Source organism: Alligator sinensis, unplaced genomic scaffold (genome assembly GCF_000455745.1).
Source record: "Alligator sinensis unplaced genomic scaffold, ASM45574v1 scaffold313_1, whole genome shotgun sequence".
Classification (NCBI taxonomy): domain Eukaryota; kingdom Metazoa; phylum Chordata; order Crocodylia; family Alligatoridae; genus Alligator; species Alligator sinensis.
In genome coordinates this window covers 2,545,033-2,562,180 of record NW_005841939.1, presented here as the reverse complement: position 1 = coordinate 2,562,180, position 17,148 = coordinate 2,545,033, and the positions used below count along the sequence as shown (strand labels likewise).

The following is a 17,148-nucleotide window of genomic DNA, read 5'->3' as shown; positions in this document are numbered from 1 at the left end:
ATTGTAAAATATGATTTTCACCATTGAAGTTTAATCAATGTGAAGTATTTTAATGGGGGATCACCTGCTCTTCACCCCATGTATACCAGATTGTAGGTCTAATTTACGATATTCAGGGAAATAATTTGAGTTTTGACTTGGTTCATGTAATAAAACTGCAACCTGTTTAATGTAGTTTGGTGCAACTGTAGTTTGGTCTCAATTTAGGAGACGCCCAGGTTTTACCTGGTATTGAGTATGAGCTGTCTCTGACCCTGAAAAAGGGTGGTTCCTTTAGTTTATGGTTGGAAGTCATTGGTGGAGCAACACAACTAACTTTCATTGATGTTGTCTTGTGTGTGAGTAATATTGCCCATTTTCACCACCCACAATTTAAAATATAATTATTGCTAGTCCCATGTCTTTCACAAGGAGATTATGACGTAGATATAAAGTAATTACTAAAAAATATTGATGCCAGGATCACTTAGAGTAGCATCTGTATGAAATTAGCTACTTTTCTTTTATAGATTTCATAGTTCATTACTCCTGTGTAAAAGACATTTATGGGGAACAGTGGCTTTTCTTTATGGGAGAACATACTGGAAAATGTTGGTTGGCCAGCTTAACATCTTTTTGACAGAATTTTTTACCTGGTTCTGGATGTAGACAATTCATTTCCTGCTGGATAGGAAAGACTGCCGTACCACTTTGAAATGTATTTTCACACATTTTTAGTATTTATTTGATTTCTAGAAGATGCCATTGTTTTTGATCTGTTAAAGTTGTAGAACAGGAGTCAGCAATGTTTTTGGGCTGTGCGCCAAAAAAATCGGCAGCCCCGTCTTGCAAGATGTTGGCATGCCAGTGTGGATGGTAGGGGAGCCACAGGGGGCTCAATCCTTTTTGCCGGCAGTGCACCCTCAGCCCCTTCCCCGCTGTCCACCCTGAGGCACATGTGCACCTGCTCCCAGCAATGAGCCGAGCTGAGCTCTGTGGACCCTGGTGCAATTGCTTGCAGCCTCCCGTTGCCTGCCACAGCCGGCCTAGGATCTGGGCAGGCCCCTGACACCCACCATGGAGGCCGGGCTGCTTGCAGCAGGTGGTGGGGATGCTGCAAGCAGCTGTACCCTGCATCTGGAGCCCTTCTGGCTGGTTGCTGGCAGTGAGTGCATGCATGCCTCAGGATGGACAGTGGGAAAGGGCCACGCTGCCACAACAAGAGTCGAGCCCCTTGCAGCTCCCCCACTGACCGAGGTGCATGTGCCAGGCAAAATGCCATCATATGGCATGCTCTGGCACATGTGCTGGGGGTGGTGAACCCTGTTGTAGAAACTGAGACATTTAACCATTTAATTTATAATGGCTAGACCTAATTTTAAAATGAATATTTGAAATGCTATAGCTGCATACACACATTCAGAACATCCTGGACATCTCTCAGGTTTGTTTCCCTGAGAGAGAAGCTGACCTGTACAGAGGTTCAGACAGAGAAGCAAGGAGCCTGCAAGCATGAATACTGGGCTGCCAGAGGTCCCGAGAGCACACAGCCCAGAGAGCTTTCAAGGCTTTTTAAGCGAATGTAACCAGGGACCATCAGAGTCACTGAAGGGTGGGGGTCTGTGTTGTGCACAGAAGAGTCCTCCAGTATTTCCCTTCCCCCATACTGTGTTGGAGCGCAGCTAAGGCTGGGGACTGCATATGTTTCCTTGCATCCAAGTGCTGCAGTGTTATTCAGGCAGTGAACAAGCCAGGAGCAGAACATGCCTGCCAACTGTTTTAGCACTGGGCTTTTCCAGCCCGAAGCACTTGGGAGGTATGTTCTGTTCCCTGCTTGGCTGAGAGTGACATACATTCTCTCTCCGTCTGTGGGAGGGGAGAGAAACAAAGCACAGTAGGATTGCAAAGGTTGGCTTTGCGTCCACTGCATGTACAGAAGTTCTGTCTCTTGAGGAATATTCTCTGGGGAACCACTTCACGCAGGTTGTTCCTAAGTTATTTTTCTCCCTGAATGGCCACTTTTACTTTGGAAGAAAAATTATGAACTTCTGTACGCTACAGAAACTGAACATCTTTCCAAGCCTTTGGAAAGCTCTGGTGAATGAAATAAAGCTATAGTGCAATTAATTGTGACCTTAGTCAGGAAATACAACCTATAATAATGTCATCCTGACCCCCCCCCTGCCCCTCCCAGTTAATGCCACAACCCCGAATGATGAACTGCTTGGACAACAATTGAAGGTGATGTGTGTTTTGGAAGAAAATTAATTATCCTCTGAGTTAGTTGATTTTATATCCTATTGTTATTAATTTTAACAGGAGGAGATGTCAAGTAACTGTTTTTCTTGAGGAATAGGGAATGGTGAGGAGTTGAGGGAATTGTTAGTTCAGCATGTGAATGGTGAAGTTTTTAGGGATGTAGCTATTAAGTATTTATGTAGTGAAATTACTGGGAAGTGACTCTTATAGTTTGAGTTGGTACAAAATTTATCTTAACCAGTTAGGGGATTCTGTTTTGGTGTAATTGGCTGACATTTTTCATACTAATAGTGAAAAAAATCTCAGTGAACTGGAAAACTGTTTACTCTTAAATTTTTGCTTTTAAAAGGTCAGATTATTTTATTTTAAATTTTCAGTAATTGAGAAAATGATCTGTTTTTTCCATATTCATCAAAGTGGCACACTTTGTATCATAAACAAGTTAATCTAAGAGAAATGTTATAGGAAGAGAATGCTATGCCAGTGTAATTCTTTGAAGTTTTTAGCACTGCATTAACTTAACTTTTAATGGACTGTATAACTTGATATAGAATTGGAAGCAGTACAATACTAAGATGCCGCTAAGGATGCATTGTATTAATAGGTGTTTGCTCTTATTTCAGGATTAGCTTTATAAATAAGCATAGTAAGTATCTGTAGAATTTCCAAGCTATGTTAAGGCAAACAGGCTTTTTAGAGCAAAGAAATAGCATGAATAAAGGCTGCTCACTTGATATATCACCAATTGAGTCTGGTGATACAGAATCAGTTAAGATAACCTGAAGACACTTGTGAGGCAGAAAGAGATGCATATTGTGTTTTCTGTGCACTGTTCACAGTGATAAAACAAAAATTAAAGAGAGAACCAGCTTATTATATCACTGTTCTTGATGTATGCTGTTGCCAAATCTATATAGGGAGGAGTTGGATGATATTTTACACAAATGAAATGGGGGTTTCCATTTAGTATCCTTTTAACTTAATTTTTTCTCTGGCATTCATACCAATGAAATGCTGGGGTTTTATCATAGTGGTAGCTACATATTGTTTTATTATAAAAGTCATTTGAATAGAAGTTGGTTGTAAAATGTCATTGTAGCTAAAATTAAAAAGGATGTTAAGTACTTGTCAGAATATGAAAAAGCACTTGCTCAGTCATATAGGTTAGGTTTCATCGTTATCACAAGTGTCGTAAGTGATTGCCCTAAGCCGGTATTTCTTTTTTACTAAAGGGTCTTCATTTTAAGTAAACCATCATTATACTCGATGTGTTTGGGACTGCTTTGTGACAGTCCTTAAGAGGGTGGCCTAGTGAAGTTGATTTCATACAGGTTTCACTATATTTAATGAGCAATGGCACCTGTGCAACCTGACACTTGAAAGAGAAGCTTAAATAATCTTTTGAATACTTTCAAATGCTAATTTTAATTTGTCAGCTTTTCATAAAAGAGAAATACGAAAAACTTATGAAACCAAGAAAACTCTTTTTAAGACATGCTGTACCTTTCAGTATTTTTTATAGGCTTTCGTTTTAGATATAATGATTTTAAACCTCTCTCTGAAACAGAATTGATGACCACAAAAAAGAAAAGAAAGTAACATTTGTGATAACTGCCTCAAAGCTAATAATACATCTGAAGAGTTTTTTGTCTGTGAAAATTCAAAAAAAATTATTTAGATCTAGTATATAGTAAACAATTATGTTTATTTAATTCTTGTTAGATAACTGTCAGATTTACTAGATGGATTAATGTGGTGCTAAACTTTGGTTTTTGTAAATTTTTATTTTGCCTTTTTGCATAACTTCTTGACAATAAAGCATATATAGATCACAAGTATAAATTGGAGTTTGGTAGCTCATCATATTAAACTAGAGTTGCCTGGTCTGCTGGCATTGAGAATTTTCCATTTCTGTTGCTCTAACATCCCTCATGCGATAAGCCACATCAGTAAATGTTTGGCATATCTTGTGTTGGGATTACCTGATTTGGTGTCATGTTCATCTTTGATTTCATTGTTGTTTTACATGGCAGCTGATCAGTCATCAAATCAGAGACTTGGTCTTACCTTTCTGCCCTGGTGCCTCTGTTGATTTAATTCATCCTTCAATTTTCAGTCAAATTAATGCCTGTTTTCCTAAGTCAGTCTTTTTCCACCAGAGGTTGATAACTTGGGAATGCCACGTTGGTTCAGGATCAAGGTTGGAGAATTGGGGCATTTGAACAAGGTAGAGAAGAGAAGCTTCCTGAGGGCAAAGAAGTAAAGCTGTTCTACTGAAGTTTTTTTTTACCACAAAGCTAAATTTTATTCAGAATTGTAGGAAAATATCTTACTGTAGCTCTTGTTCTGAATCACTTTGTTGCTTCTTTATAATGAAGAAGAGCAGGCAAACTTTTAAAAGTATTCTTTTCTGTTTGCTTTTTACATTAGAAATTCAGGTCTTGACTATGTCATAGTGTTTCAAAGGAGACTGGTGAAATGATGACACAGGATCAAGAAAGTGAAAGCTGAACAGTTAAAGGGGTAAATAATTTTTTTAATTGAATAGTTCAGAAGTTTGTTTAACTTCTTGATTTCTATGCAACAATTTTAATAAAGGGAATTTATTAAAGATTCAGGACACTTGTTTTTTCTTTGATGTGAAAGCTCAAAAGAGACATGTTCTATAATGTTCACTGCACTGTTAAGGAAGCCAAGATTTGATATTTCTTGTACTTGACACACAATCTCTTTGAGTGCTTGGGCAGCCTCATAGGCAGAAAGTTCTTTTGTAATATCCCACCTAAATGTCTCTTGTTGCAATTTTAAGCCCATTATTTTTCCCCCACTTCGCTGTGGATGCACAGAATACCATATTTAATGGATTATTAGATTACCCTGATTATAAGAGGTCCCCCCCCCATAATAAGGTTTTATTTATGGAAAATTTATAAATTCCTTATAATTTTCCAGGTATAAAATCTAATTATTGGAGGTTTGTCTTCAATTTTTCACCTTCTCACTGCTACAGCAGAGGAAATAAATAAAGGGTGCCCCTTTGTCCTCTGTCCCCCATTGTCTTCCCTTTGCAGCTCCTTTTCACCCTTCTTCCTGTCAGACTTTACTCTCCCTGAACTGAACACATGGAAGTGAGGAGCAAATTTGAAAAAAAATGAACTTGAAATAAACATAGTTGTAGTAATTTGTGTATAGTACCTATAGACTTAGTTCATTCAGAATTGATGCATTTTACCTTTTTTAAAACTGCTGCAAGTTTTAGTGCAGGTACTCCATAAACTCATTTTTAAGTAGCAATTTGGCACCTACTTATATATAATACAAACTGTTCATGATAGCCCAAAGTCAAAAGGCTCACGATTTACTATATAGTTCATCGGCTGGGCCCTAGCAAAGTCAACAGCATTTCAAGTCATGGTGACCCCACAGCGCAGCACTGTTCAGTAAATGCATGTGCTCCAGATACCCCTCCCCTCCTGAGGATCCATGGGCTAATTAGCCCTTATTTATGACTGGAACCAGGTAGTCTTGTCATAAGTCCTGAGATGCTCCAAAAATTTATATGCAAGTGAAGGCTAGGGCATCCTGGTCTTACTTCACACAGGGCCACACTAATTATGTGACAGGATGAGAAAGGGGGCAACAGAGGGATTCTGGGTGAGCTGTTTGGGGCCATGTTTGGCAGTGTTTGCCAGATATTTAAGACTGGTGAAGAAAAAGGAGTAATTGAAAATGGGAAAGAAAGAAAGAGCTTAGCTGTGGAAGTGAACAAGAAGAGGGAATGTATTCAGTGTAGTGGCTCACCATGACTGGAAAAAGAGTCAAGTGCTGAGGGCAACTGCACTCTATGGGCTCTTCCATATATCTTATTCAGATGGGCTGCACAACTTATCTTTGTGGTAGGTTCCCATCAGCGTGTCAAATGTAGCCATTTTGGTAGCAAAGGGAGGGTGTCAGGGCTGGCTCTGGCCCTCCCAGTGCTGGCCTGGCATTGTAGTACTTCCAGGCCTGCTGCCAGTTGGCCATGCAAGGAACACCTATGTGTTTTTTCAGAAGGGCCAAAAAAAAGAAAATGTTCCCAATAGCATGTTTGCCCCATATGGCAGGTACTTTATCTGTATGCTTAGTGTTGGCTAAATTTAATCAACTTCATAGTTGGTTTCCATTATTGAGCACATGCTGCTTTTGGCAGCAGTTTAATGATATACAGTGTATTTAATTAGGTTTCTTTGTATGTGAATGTAAGATGAGGGGCTTTTTCCTAATGCTGACTGGTGGGGGGAACCTTGTCTTATATTTGAGTAAATTCAGTAGTTGGTTACCACCCCAAGAGTGAACATTTTTTTTTTTTTAGTGTCCATCTTTATTCTAGGAAAGGGCTATCCTGGGGTTAATTTACAAGAAGTTGAACAGCTTTGAACTCTATTATACTTATTTTTAAAATATAACTACTGTTCTTTACTTATCAGCCATGAAGTATTTTCTTTTCTTTATTCTGTCAGCCCCAACTTTTTGTTTTGTTACCATATTTCACAGTGTATAAGCAGAGGTTTGAAGCCCAATTTTTAACTATTAAAATTCAACCTCCACTTATACACCTTATCACTGTCCCCTGTGAGTGGTGCTGGTCTCAGTGCTCGACTGGCGCAGCCCAGGCAGTACTGCTCGCAGGGGATGGGGGCGCACCAGCCAAGTGCCAAGCCTAGCACCACTCGCAGGGGACAGGGACGGGGCTGGACTTGACCCTTGGCTGGCTTGGCCCCATCCCCTGCGAGTGGTGCTGCCTGGGCCGCGCCAGCTGAGTGCCAAGCCTAGCACCGCTCGCAGGGGATGGGGCTGTGCAAGCCGAGCGCCAAGCCTGGCACCACTTGCTGGTGACAGAGATGGGCTCAGTGTTTGGCTAGGAACATGCTGCTTGCAGGGGTCAGGGCTGGGGCTGGGGCCGAGGCCGGGGCTGGGGCCAAGCTTGGCGCTTGGCTAGTGTGGCCCAATCCCCTGCAAGCAGTACCGGGCTCGCAGGGAATGGGGCTGAGCCAGACAAGCATGGAGTCTGGCCCTGTCTGCCATGAGCAGCGCTGCTGAGTGCTGAGCCCAGTACTGCTTGCAGAGGACACAGCTGGGCTCAGTGCTTGGCTGGCATGGCCTAGGCAGCGCCGCTTACCGGGGATGGGGCTGTGCCAGCCAAGTACCAAGCCCGGCTCCAATTTATACGCTGCCTATGAAAATCCTAACTTTTCACACCGGAAAACTGGGTCCAACCTATACACCATGTCAGCCTATATACTGAAATACAATACTTAACTCCTCATGCCTGAGATCAGCATAAATTCTCTAGTAAGGATCATGTGATTTCTTCTATGTTTTAAGCACATTCTTAAGGCATAAAAATAAATAGGAATAGTTAGCATCATACATTTTTAGTACTTTAAAATTTCTTTGTGCATCCTGTGCATGTGACATTGAGTTTGAGAAATGATTTATGAGCATAACTGTATCCTAATTGTCAAGAAATCTAAAAACTGCAATCTTTTTTGTTTCACTGTATTATGACTGGATAGAATCAATAAGCATAGTTTCGGAGTGATGATTGGGTCACTTTTAATCTCAACTGAGATGAGGAAATATTTGGAAAATGTTCAGGGATTTGGGTAAATGGGAATGTTACAGTACTTAGTCGCTGAGAGTATGTATGAAACTGTACAGTCTGTCTAAAACTGTTTCAAAAAGAGAAAACTTCAAAAGAATACCAGTTGTTTGTCAGCAGTTCTCAGCCTTTTTGGTCTCAAGGCACCCCTACATAACTTCTCTGAATTTAGCAACACTCCATTTAAAAATGGGGGAGGGAGTGATGTTACTGTTTTTAATGTACTTTGGCCTGACACTTTTAGTATCTGTTCTTAAGCCTCATCCAGATGAGTTGCTAACAGAGAAAGAAGAAAGACCAGTTTCTAAAATAGTATAACAGAATACTTATAATGAAACTTTCAGTACATGAGTATGTACATTAAGTGAAGATAATTACAAAGAGGTCATACCCTACTTACATTTGAAAAAAAAATAGCTTTCCGGCTCAACAATCTAAATAATTTAATCTGCTGTAGTTGCATATAATTTTTCAAAATAACTGTCCTGCTAACCTAGTTACATAACTGTAGCAGTGTGATTTGAATCTTATCACTAACTGTGCTATCACTTCTGATTTACCTCTCTTCCTCTTAAAAATGTGGAATATTTATATAGAAAATTAAAATAAACATGGATGTTCACTAACCTCTACATCTTTCAGGTAACATTACTAACATTTCCTTTGCTCATTTCAATTTCTTCTCCTTTTTTTCCTTTACTTTTCTCCTCTGTTTCTTTATTTTTCTTTGATTTTTCTCCCCTCCCCCCCCCGGTGTTCTTAGTGTTCTTTCCCACTTGCTTCATTGTTATGTTTTGTTGGGCTTTGAGGTGACTCCTCTAACCTATGATTAGTTTTTCCCAAAAGTATCATGTGCCCCATGAAATGCTTCTGTATTCCCTGTTCCCTAAAAATACTTCCTTGTTGGGAAGGATGGGAGGGAGGTGAGAGTGGAGCACTGTGAGATGCTAGGGGATGGAGAAACTCTGTGTATTGCTATGGTATACTTTGTAGACCTTGTATGTAATTATACACAAAGTAGTGCTCTAGAGAAGTTCCTGTTTCATCCAGGAACATTTTTGTGGCATTTCTGCTGCTTGTCTAATGTTACAGGAGTATGGACAGCTGTTCACCTGACTTTTGTAGTGCTGCAGACATTGTGATGCAGGCCATGGGTAGACAGTAAAGTGTCAAATCCAGTGTGGAGGCCATTCTATGTAGCCTGTCTGGATTAAAGCAACACTTTTTTTTTTTTCCTTTTTAACAGCCTCTTCAAATCTTCATCTGTTTGTGAAGCATCTTTAAGATGAGATAGATGGGTAGCTGTGTTAGTCTGAAGTCAGCCAGAAGACAGGGTAAATATGTACCTTTATAGACTAACTCAGAGGTGCCCAACCTTTTTCCCTAGCGGGGCAGATGGGCAGTTCCCAGTCCGTCTGGGGGCTGGATCTGGCTGGTGTACATTGAATCTACCAAGGGATATCTTGAGTCTAAAAAAAGGTTGAGAACCACTGCTCAAGGGCTTTGTGCTTCCTTTTTTAATACTGATTGCCTTGTGTGTAATTTGGATAGAGTGTTGTAATTCTGTAACCTGGTTACCCAACCAGTTTTCAAGGCACTTGTGCAGTGTGTAAGAAGTCCATAATCCCCCATTCATTTTAGTTAGCTGTAATTGTCCAATATATAGGCATCGTAAGGGTGTGATCTTCTGACTGTCTTGTTATCTAGAGTCTCAACCAGGGTGCCATGAGATCCTTCTGTGATGCAGGATGCCATACAAGATTAGCGCCGTTAAGTGTACAAACGCCTGCATGTGATTGACAAGGCAAACCCAGAGATTGCAAATAGGAATCTGTAGTGCTAGAAACATCCTTCCCTTTTCTGGTCTAAGTTCTTTGCAGCAGAATAATTTTTCTTATTATTTTGCCATAGTTAAAAAATGAGTGAAAACTAAAATCTGGTATTTTCTGAGTGATTGCCTGAGTTTAATAAGGTATGCCTTTGAGTCTTAAAAAATTGAGAAACACTGGTCTAAAGGCTTTTGGCTTGTAAACCATGACTTCTGGATTTGATTTGAGCCCTGCCTCAATTTTAATGTGGCTTGTACATTTGCATTTTAAACCAGTATTCACAGCTGAATAACTACACACGCTGGAAGTGTGTGGATATATTTGTAGTGCAGTCGGAAATATGACTGCAGCCTATTTAACTTTAATCTAACTTGGGTACAAAGATCATTGAAGATGCAGTAGTGCAGGCTAGATGCCAGCTAAGTACTTGCATAGGCCGAGGCAGGCTTGTAGAATCCATGCTGTAGCTATTTATATTTGTGCTAGCCAAATTAAGACTACCTCGGGTACACCATGCTGTGATCACATCTTCTGATTTGTGTGGACTTTTCCTATTAAGCTTTTACTCTCTCTGCATTCTAATTTTTTCTTGGTACCTATCTCTGCCATGATGCCTGTAAAAAATCAGCTACTGTCAAGTCATGTGGAGTTATTTGGCTTTTATTTTAGATGTCATGCCTTACATAATAAATGTCACATAATTGCTTCTTTTTTAATCAATGGTAGATTTTTATATTATGGATGCATGTTGAATGCTGTCAGTCAACAACACAGGGTGTGAAACATCTTCATGTACCTCCATGTTTGAATTTACTTCCTTGCAGTTATTTTAGCATGAACCTTTAACCATTAGACAATTTAATCTTTTAATTCTCTGTAGCTGATAATTGTTACCCACTGAGATTATCCTGACAATCCCAGCTCACTGGAACTCCCTAAATGGCTCTGCTCTGCGCTCTGCTGGGCAGCTGGGATGGGGCCATGGGCAGGTCTGGTGTGGCATCTGGGATTGGGATGGGTGTGTGGGGCCAGGTCGGGGATCACGGGACAATGACAGTGTGGGGACAGGCCTGGAGCAGATCTACCATCTGTTCCCTGCAGACCCCTACAACAGGTGCTGGTTCTGGGGGCAGGAGTGTGTGGGGTGTGTGTATCGTGGCTCTGCCATGAGGCCCAGCCCTACACTGTCACTGCCCTGTGATCCTGGGGTCTCCATGGAGGCCGGCCGGGACCTGCTCAGGCAGGGCACATGACTAGGTGGATGAGTTGGGGCCTCAGGCCAGTGAGGAGTGGTGTTAGAAGTGGGATGGGTGGGTGGGGCCAGGTCCAGGTCCAGGATCCTGGGCTGGTGATAGCACGGGGATGAGGCTTGGGGTAGAGCTGTGATCCACTCCCTGCATGCCCCTTCCCACAGAACTGGCACCTGTTGCAAGGATGTGCAGGCAGTGGATTGTAGCTCTGCTCCAGGCCCCACCCCCGCAACATGTCACCACCCACAATCCTGATATCGCCCACCCATCCTGCTCTTGGACACCACTTCCCACCCACTCGCAGCCCCACCCCATCCATGCGCCTGCCTGCATGGGTTCTGCCCCTGGTGGTGGGTGTGGGGTGGAAGGGCTGGGGTTCATGGGTAGAGGGGCTGGGTCCAGCAGTGGTAGCAGCTGGAAGGAGCTGCCACCACTGGGACTGCTGGGAAGTGGAGTCTGGCTGCCATGGCCGGGGTGCCTCCTGTGCTTGGGGGGAAGTGGAGTCTGGCTGCCATGGCCGGGGGGCCTCCTGTGCTTACGCTGGGCGGGACCAATGGATCTGCCACAGGCCAGACAAAATCCCGTGGTGGGCCATATCCAGCCTGCGAGCTGTATTTTGCCCACCCCTGCTTTAAAATAATCTAAAAGTAAAGGCAAGAGGTATAATGTATATAAAAAAGTTGTACTGCAATGAATACATCATGAATATCAAATGTATGTTTTCAGTCTCAGAAGACTAGCTGTAATCACAAATGAGGAGGCCACTTTTTGCTTTCATTCTTCTTAGGCTTCACAACTAGTTGTTTGGCTTTCTTCATTTTGTGCTGCAAGAACAGGAACATTGAGCAGTTTTAACCACCCAAAGTCATGTAAAGAGAAACCATTAAATTGCCAAGACAGGAAAGAGCAAGTAAAAATTGCAACTTAAATGGTTCTTATACGTATTATAAAATATAATAGAATTAAATGATTACTGAAGGATAACTTTGAAATATGATACTTTTAAATTGTTTGGTGCTTGAGGCAGTTAGAAAATGCAGTTATTTGGCTGAGCAGTTAGATTGACTGTATAAAGTGTTTTAAATTAAATTAGAATTAAAAACAGGTTTAAAGCTGCAACTGTAGGACTGGTGTGATGACTTTAGAAAAGGCTATTGTCTGTCTTCTCAGATGGGATGCAGTTTGATAGAGGTTCTGAGGGGAAAAGGAATAGGCTTTTTGATAGGAAATACTGGCCTCCACATGTAACTCCACCAGGCTAGCATTGCAGTGTCGGTTCAGAGCTAATATGTCAGTAGGAGTGTCTTGTGCAATTTAATTCATAATAGTCCATCAAATACTTTTGTTTGTGTTGGTGGAATGACTGAAGGCTCAGATCAAGTGTGGACCTCCATGGAGAAGGAATGTAAACATCATTTAGTTGCTGAATGAGCCTGAAAGTTGAAATTCTTTATTTCTAGAAGTAGCAAAGCAGTGACAGTGGTACTACGAAAGTATCAAACATTAGGGCTGTGTGAAGTTTGAGTTGCCGATTTTAATTTGGAGGAGATTTGGCCCATTTTGGCGGCTGATTCTCTGAATCCGAATTGAATCAGGAGACCAGGTCTGTATTAAATCCAAAGCCTCTGAATTGATTCGGAAAAGATTCAGGGAGATCGGATAGACTGGGGAGAGGCAGGCACAGCTGGGCGGCTGCCAGTTCTCTTGAAGCTCCTCCGGCTTTGCCTGCCCCTGCCCCGGTGGGAGGAGCTGTGGGTGAAGCCCACAAGGCTGCCCTGCCTGGCCCCATCCCCTGCCCAGCACCAGCCTAGTCCCAGCACTTTAAAAAATAAAGCCCCATACTCACTGGCTGCAGCAGGGGCTCTGGGGTTCCTGGCAGAGCCCCCTCATGTAGCCCCCATTCCCCGATCACCCCCAGCTCTGCCCCTGACGGCTGCCCCGCCTGGCCCCAGCCTCCTGGCAATTAAAAAAAAAAAAAAAAAAGGTGCTGCAGTTGCTGGCTGCAGCAGTGGATATCAGGGACTCTGTGGGCTCATGGCAGAGCCCCCCTGCACAGCGCAGGGCAGTGGGGAACAGCAGAACTGCTCAGCCCCAACTCCCAGGCAGCACACGGTGCCCTGCCGAGCCACACTGCACCCGCGCCCTGGGGCAGCTGCCGTGCTGGTGCTGGGTGGGGGTGTGATCCCCACTACCCTGCGCTGCATGGGGGTCCTCCTCCATGAGCCCTCAGAGACCCTGCTACCAGAGCCAGTGAGTGCCAGGCTCTTTTTTCCTTTTGTGGTTTTTTACGTGTCAAGAGGGAGGCACAGCCAGAAGAACTGATTTGGAGAATCAGCGCCAAATCTCCAATTCTGATTTGGCCGAATCGAATGGGGACAGTGTTTCAAATCACCAAATCGAATCACTGTGCGCCCAGTCGGCTGAATCCTAATTTAATACTTACCTATTCTCACAGGCCTAATTGACATCTTATAGCTTCTGCCAGCGAAATGTATTACATGTAGGGGTTCCTTCCTTTCCAACCCACAAGCTTCCATCTATTCCATTCCTCTCTTCCACGGAATCCCTTCAAATCAGTTGCAGCCTCGTGCATGGGAAATAACAGGAGGGAAGAGGCTAGGGTGCTGAAATTGTTCATACAATGACTTTTCCATGGCTTTATGAAAATTGTGGTTAAGGCAAATGTAGATATTTAGAGTGAGATGGGAAAGTACTGATGCCACAGTAAAACGTTCTAGCATTTGGAATTTTGGGTAGTGATACTTTGATCACCCGAGTTCAAGAAAGATTAATGCAAGGTGCAGAGTGATGGAGATTAGACCCTATTTTATGAGAAGAGACTTATGTAGCCTAGCAGAGCAAAAAAGAGAAGGGACATTATTAATCTCTATAAGTACACTAAGGGAATAAAATATCAGGTGGAAGCTGTTTAAACTGAAACCCAGCGTGGGCACAAGAACAAATAATAGGTATTATGGGGCTCCTATACGTGCGGGGAGGCTGCTTTGACATGCTGTAATTGCACCATGTTGGAGCATACTCAATTAATCGAGTCTGCTGGAGAAGGGTAATTACTGTGCTCCAGCAGAGTCCACCGTCTTGTGTATCAGCATCTCCGTGCTGAAAAATGTCGGCGAGGCACTTTCAATGAGCTTGTTCAATGAGCTTTAGCTCTAAGTGCCTTGCCACCATTTTTCAGTACACGTGATGCTCTGGGTGCTTTAATTAGCACAGCTCTTGGAGCTGTGGGAGGTAATTGGGCTCAAATGAGCTCAATGAGGTATTTGTCCAGCCTCCTTTTAAAGACCACCAGAGATGGCAACTGCACCACGTCTGCTGGAAGTGTGTTCCAGATTCTAGTTACTTGTACAGAAAAGAAGTTTTTCCTTAAGTCCAGCCGAAATTTTTCCTTGACTAGCTTGTGTCCATTGGTCTGCATCTTCCTGGGGTGAGGGTCTTTTTTTGAATAGTTGCCTAGGTCCTGGTGTTCTCCCTTGACACATTTGTAGGCAGCTAGGAAGTCACCTCTCAGCCTTCTTTTGCTCAGACTGAACAGTCCCAGATTCCAGAGTCTCTCCTCATAGGGCCTGTCCCCCAGGCCCTTGATCATGCAGGTGGTCCTTCTCTGCACCCTTTTGAGCTTGTCCACATCCTTATTGAAGTGTAGTGCCCAGAACTGGACACACTACTCCAGCTGTGGCCTCACCAATGCCAAATAGGGGGAGGAGCACCTCTCTGGATCTGTTGGCGACACATCTGCTGATGCACGCCAGAGTTTTATTTGCTCTGTTGACGACTTCATCACACTCATGGCTCATAATCATCTTCTGGTCAATTGTCAACTCTAAGTTCCTTTCGGATGCAGTGCCACCTAGTGAACCACCACCCATTGCATAGATATGGTGAGGGTTCTTCCTTCACAGATGAAGGACCCATCATTTGTCCCTGTTGAACTTCATCTGGTTTTGTTCAGCCTATAGGACCAGCCTGTCAAGGTTGCCCTGAATCCTTGACCTGTCCTTGGGTATGCCTACTTGTCCCCACAGTTTGGTATCAACCGCAGACTTAATCATTGCACTTTTCAAACCCTTGTCCAAGTTATTAATAAAGATATTAAAAAGCATGGGCCCAAGCACTGATTCCTGGGGTACACCACTAGAGATGGCTTTCCAGGGTGAGGCCACCCCATCAATCAGGACTTGTTGAGATCAGCCCTTGAGCCTGTTCCCAACCCACCTCACTGTAGCCTGGTCTAAGCCAGAACTTTCCAACTTAACGGAGAAGATTTCATGGGAAACAGTATCAAAGGCCTTGCTGAAATCTAGGTAGATGACATCCACCTCCTGTCCCATGTCCAGGTGGTTAGTTACCTGGTCATAAAAGGGTACCAGGTTTGTTAGGTATGACCTCCCCTCTACAAAGTCATGCTGGGTGCTTCTCAGTACCCCATCAGATGGGAGCTTGTGAGTGATGTCCTCCCAATTTTTTCAAAGATCTTTCCCAGAACTGAAGTCAGACTGACCAGTCTATAGTTGGCAGGGTCATCCTTCTTTCCCTTCTTAAAGAAGGCTGCCACTTTTGCCTTCTTCCCATTGTTAGGGACAACATCTGAGTTCCATGATTCCTCAAACAGCCTCGCCAGAGCTCGGTCAGCTCTTTCAGCACTCTTTCGGCACTCTTCACCTGTTCTGGACTGATTTTATGAGGACAGCTGTCATTGCCATATACTGATGCAAAGTAATTGTTGAGAAGCTCTGCCTTTTGATGGGGGTCAACTGTGGGTTTTCTCTCCATGTTCTGTAAGGGTGCCACAGTTGAGCTACATCTTTTTTCTTGCTCCATATGCATTTATAGAAGGATTTTTTTTTGTTGTCTTTAATTTTGGTCGCCAGCTTCACTTCCACGGATGCTTTGGCTTTCCTTGTCTCTTATCTGCAGATCCTGGCTGCGTGAGTGTACTCTTCTCTGGATCCCGAATCATTGTTCCATTGGGTGGACGCTTCTTTTTTCTTTTTGAGAAGTTCTTTAATGTCTCCGTTGAGCCAGGCGGGTCTCTTGGCTTCTCTCCCTCTTTTTGATTGCATGGGGAATGGTCACTTTTTAAGTGATAAGAATAGTCTCCTTGGGGGAGTGCCATCCTTCTTGAGCTCCCAAGTTGTCCAGACGCTGGTTGCAAAGGGCCTTTCCAACTAGACTCCTGAGTTTACCAAATGTTGTTGGACACGATGTCAAAAGCCTTGCTAAAGTCAAGCTATATTGCATAATCTGCTTTTCCCCTCACGCACAGAGCCTGTAATTTCATCATAGAATGAAATTAGATTGGTCAGGCAAGCTTGTTCCTGGTGAATCCATGCTGGCTATTCCTGATCACCATGTTGTCCTCTAGGTGATTCACAAGAGATTCCTTGAGGACCTGCTCCAACATCTTTCTAGGTGTCGAGGTCAGGCTGACTGGTCTGCAATTCCTCAGATCCTTCTGCTTCCCATTCTTAAAGATGTGCACTATATTTGTCCTTTCCTCATTATCTGGGACCTCCCCAAATTTCCATGAGGTCTCAAAGAGGATAGTCAGCGGGTCCAAAATTACATCAGCCAATTCCTTCAGTATCCTTCGCTGCATCCTATCTGGCCTTGCTGATGTGGATGCTTTTAGTTTCTCTAAATAATCCCTAAACTTTTCTTCTACTACTCTAGGTTGTTTGTATCCTTCCCTAACTTTGCTGCCAACTTCATTAGTCATTTGAGAGCTGCTGCCCTTGTTTGTGAAGACTGAAGTAAAAAAAAAAAAAAAAAAAAAGGCATTAAATACTTCAGTGTTCTCGGCATTATCCATAACTAGATTGCCTTCCACCTTCCATAACTAGCTATGAACTAGTTGTGAAGGCCATGAATAAATTCTGTCTGAAAAATTGAAGATTATTTCTAACAGAGGTTTTGGAACAACCTTCTGGTAAGACTTGGAAAAAAAATAACTTGTTTTAATATATAGAATGATATATTTGACAGTTGGGATTGCAAGAAAATGATTTTGATCCTTGTGGTTCTGTGTTTTATGCACATTGGATCCAAGGACCCTTTTCTAAGCTTGTCAAAAGGCAGTTAAATGTTAACTGTGCTGTGGAAGAATTGTGCTCTTGTTTAGACCACCAGATGATTTCAGGTTGCAGCTGTGATGGGTTGAATAGGAGTT

General features: G+C 42.9%; 1 protein-coding gene across 5 annotated transcripts in view; it reads left to right on the top strand.

Annotated features, from left to right (window-relative positions):
- ATG5 (autophagy related 5) overlaps nt 1–17,148 on the top strand; it is a 151,404-nt gene that overhangs the window by 46,900 nt on the left and 87,356 nt on the right. The gene's annotated exons all lie outside the window — the stretch shown is intronic.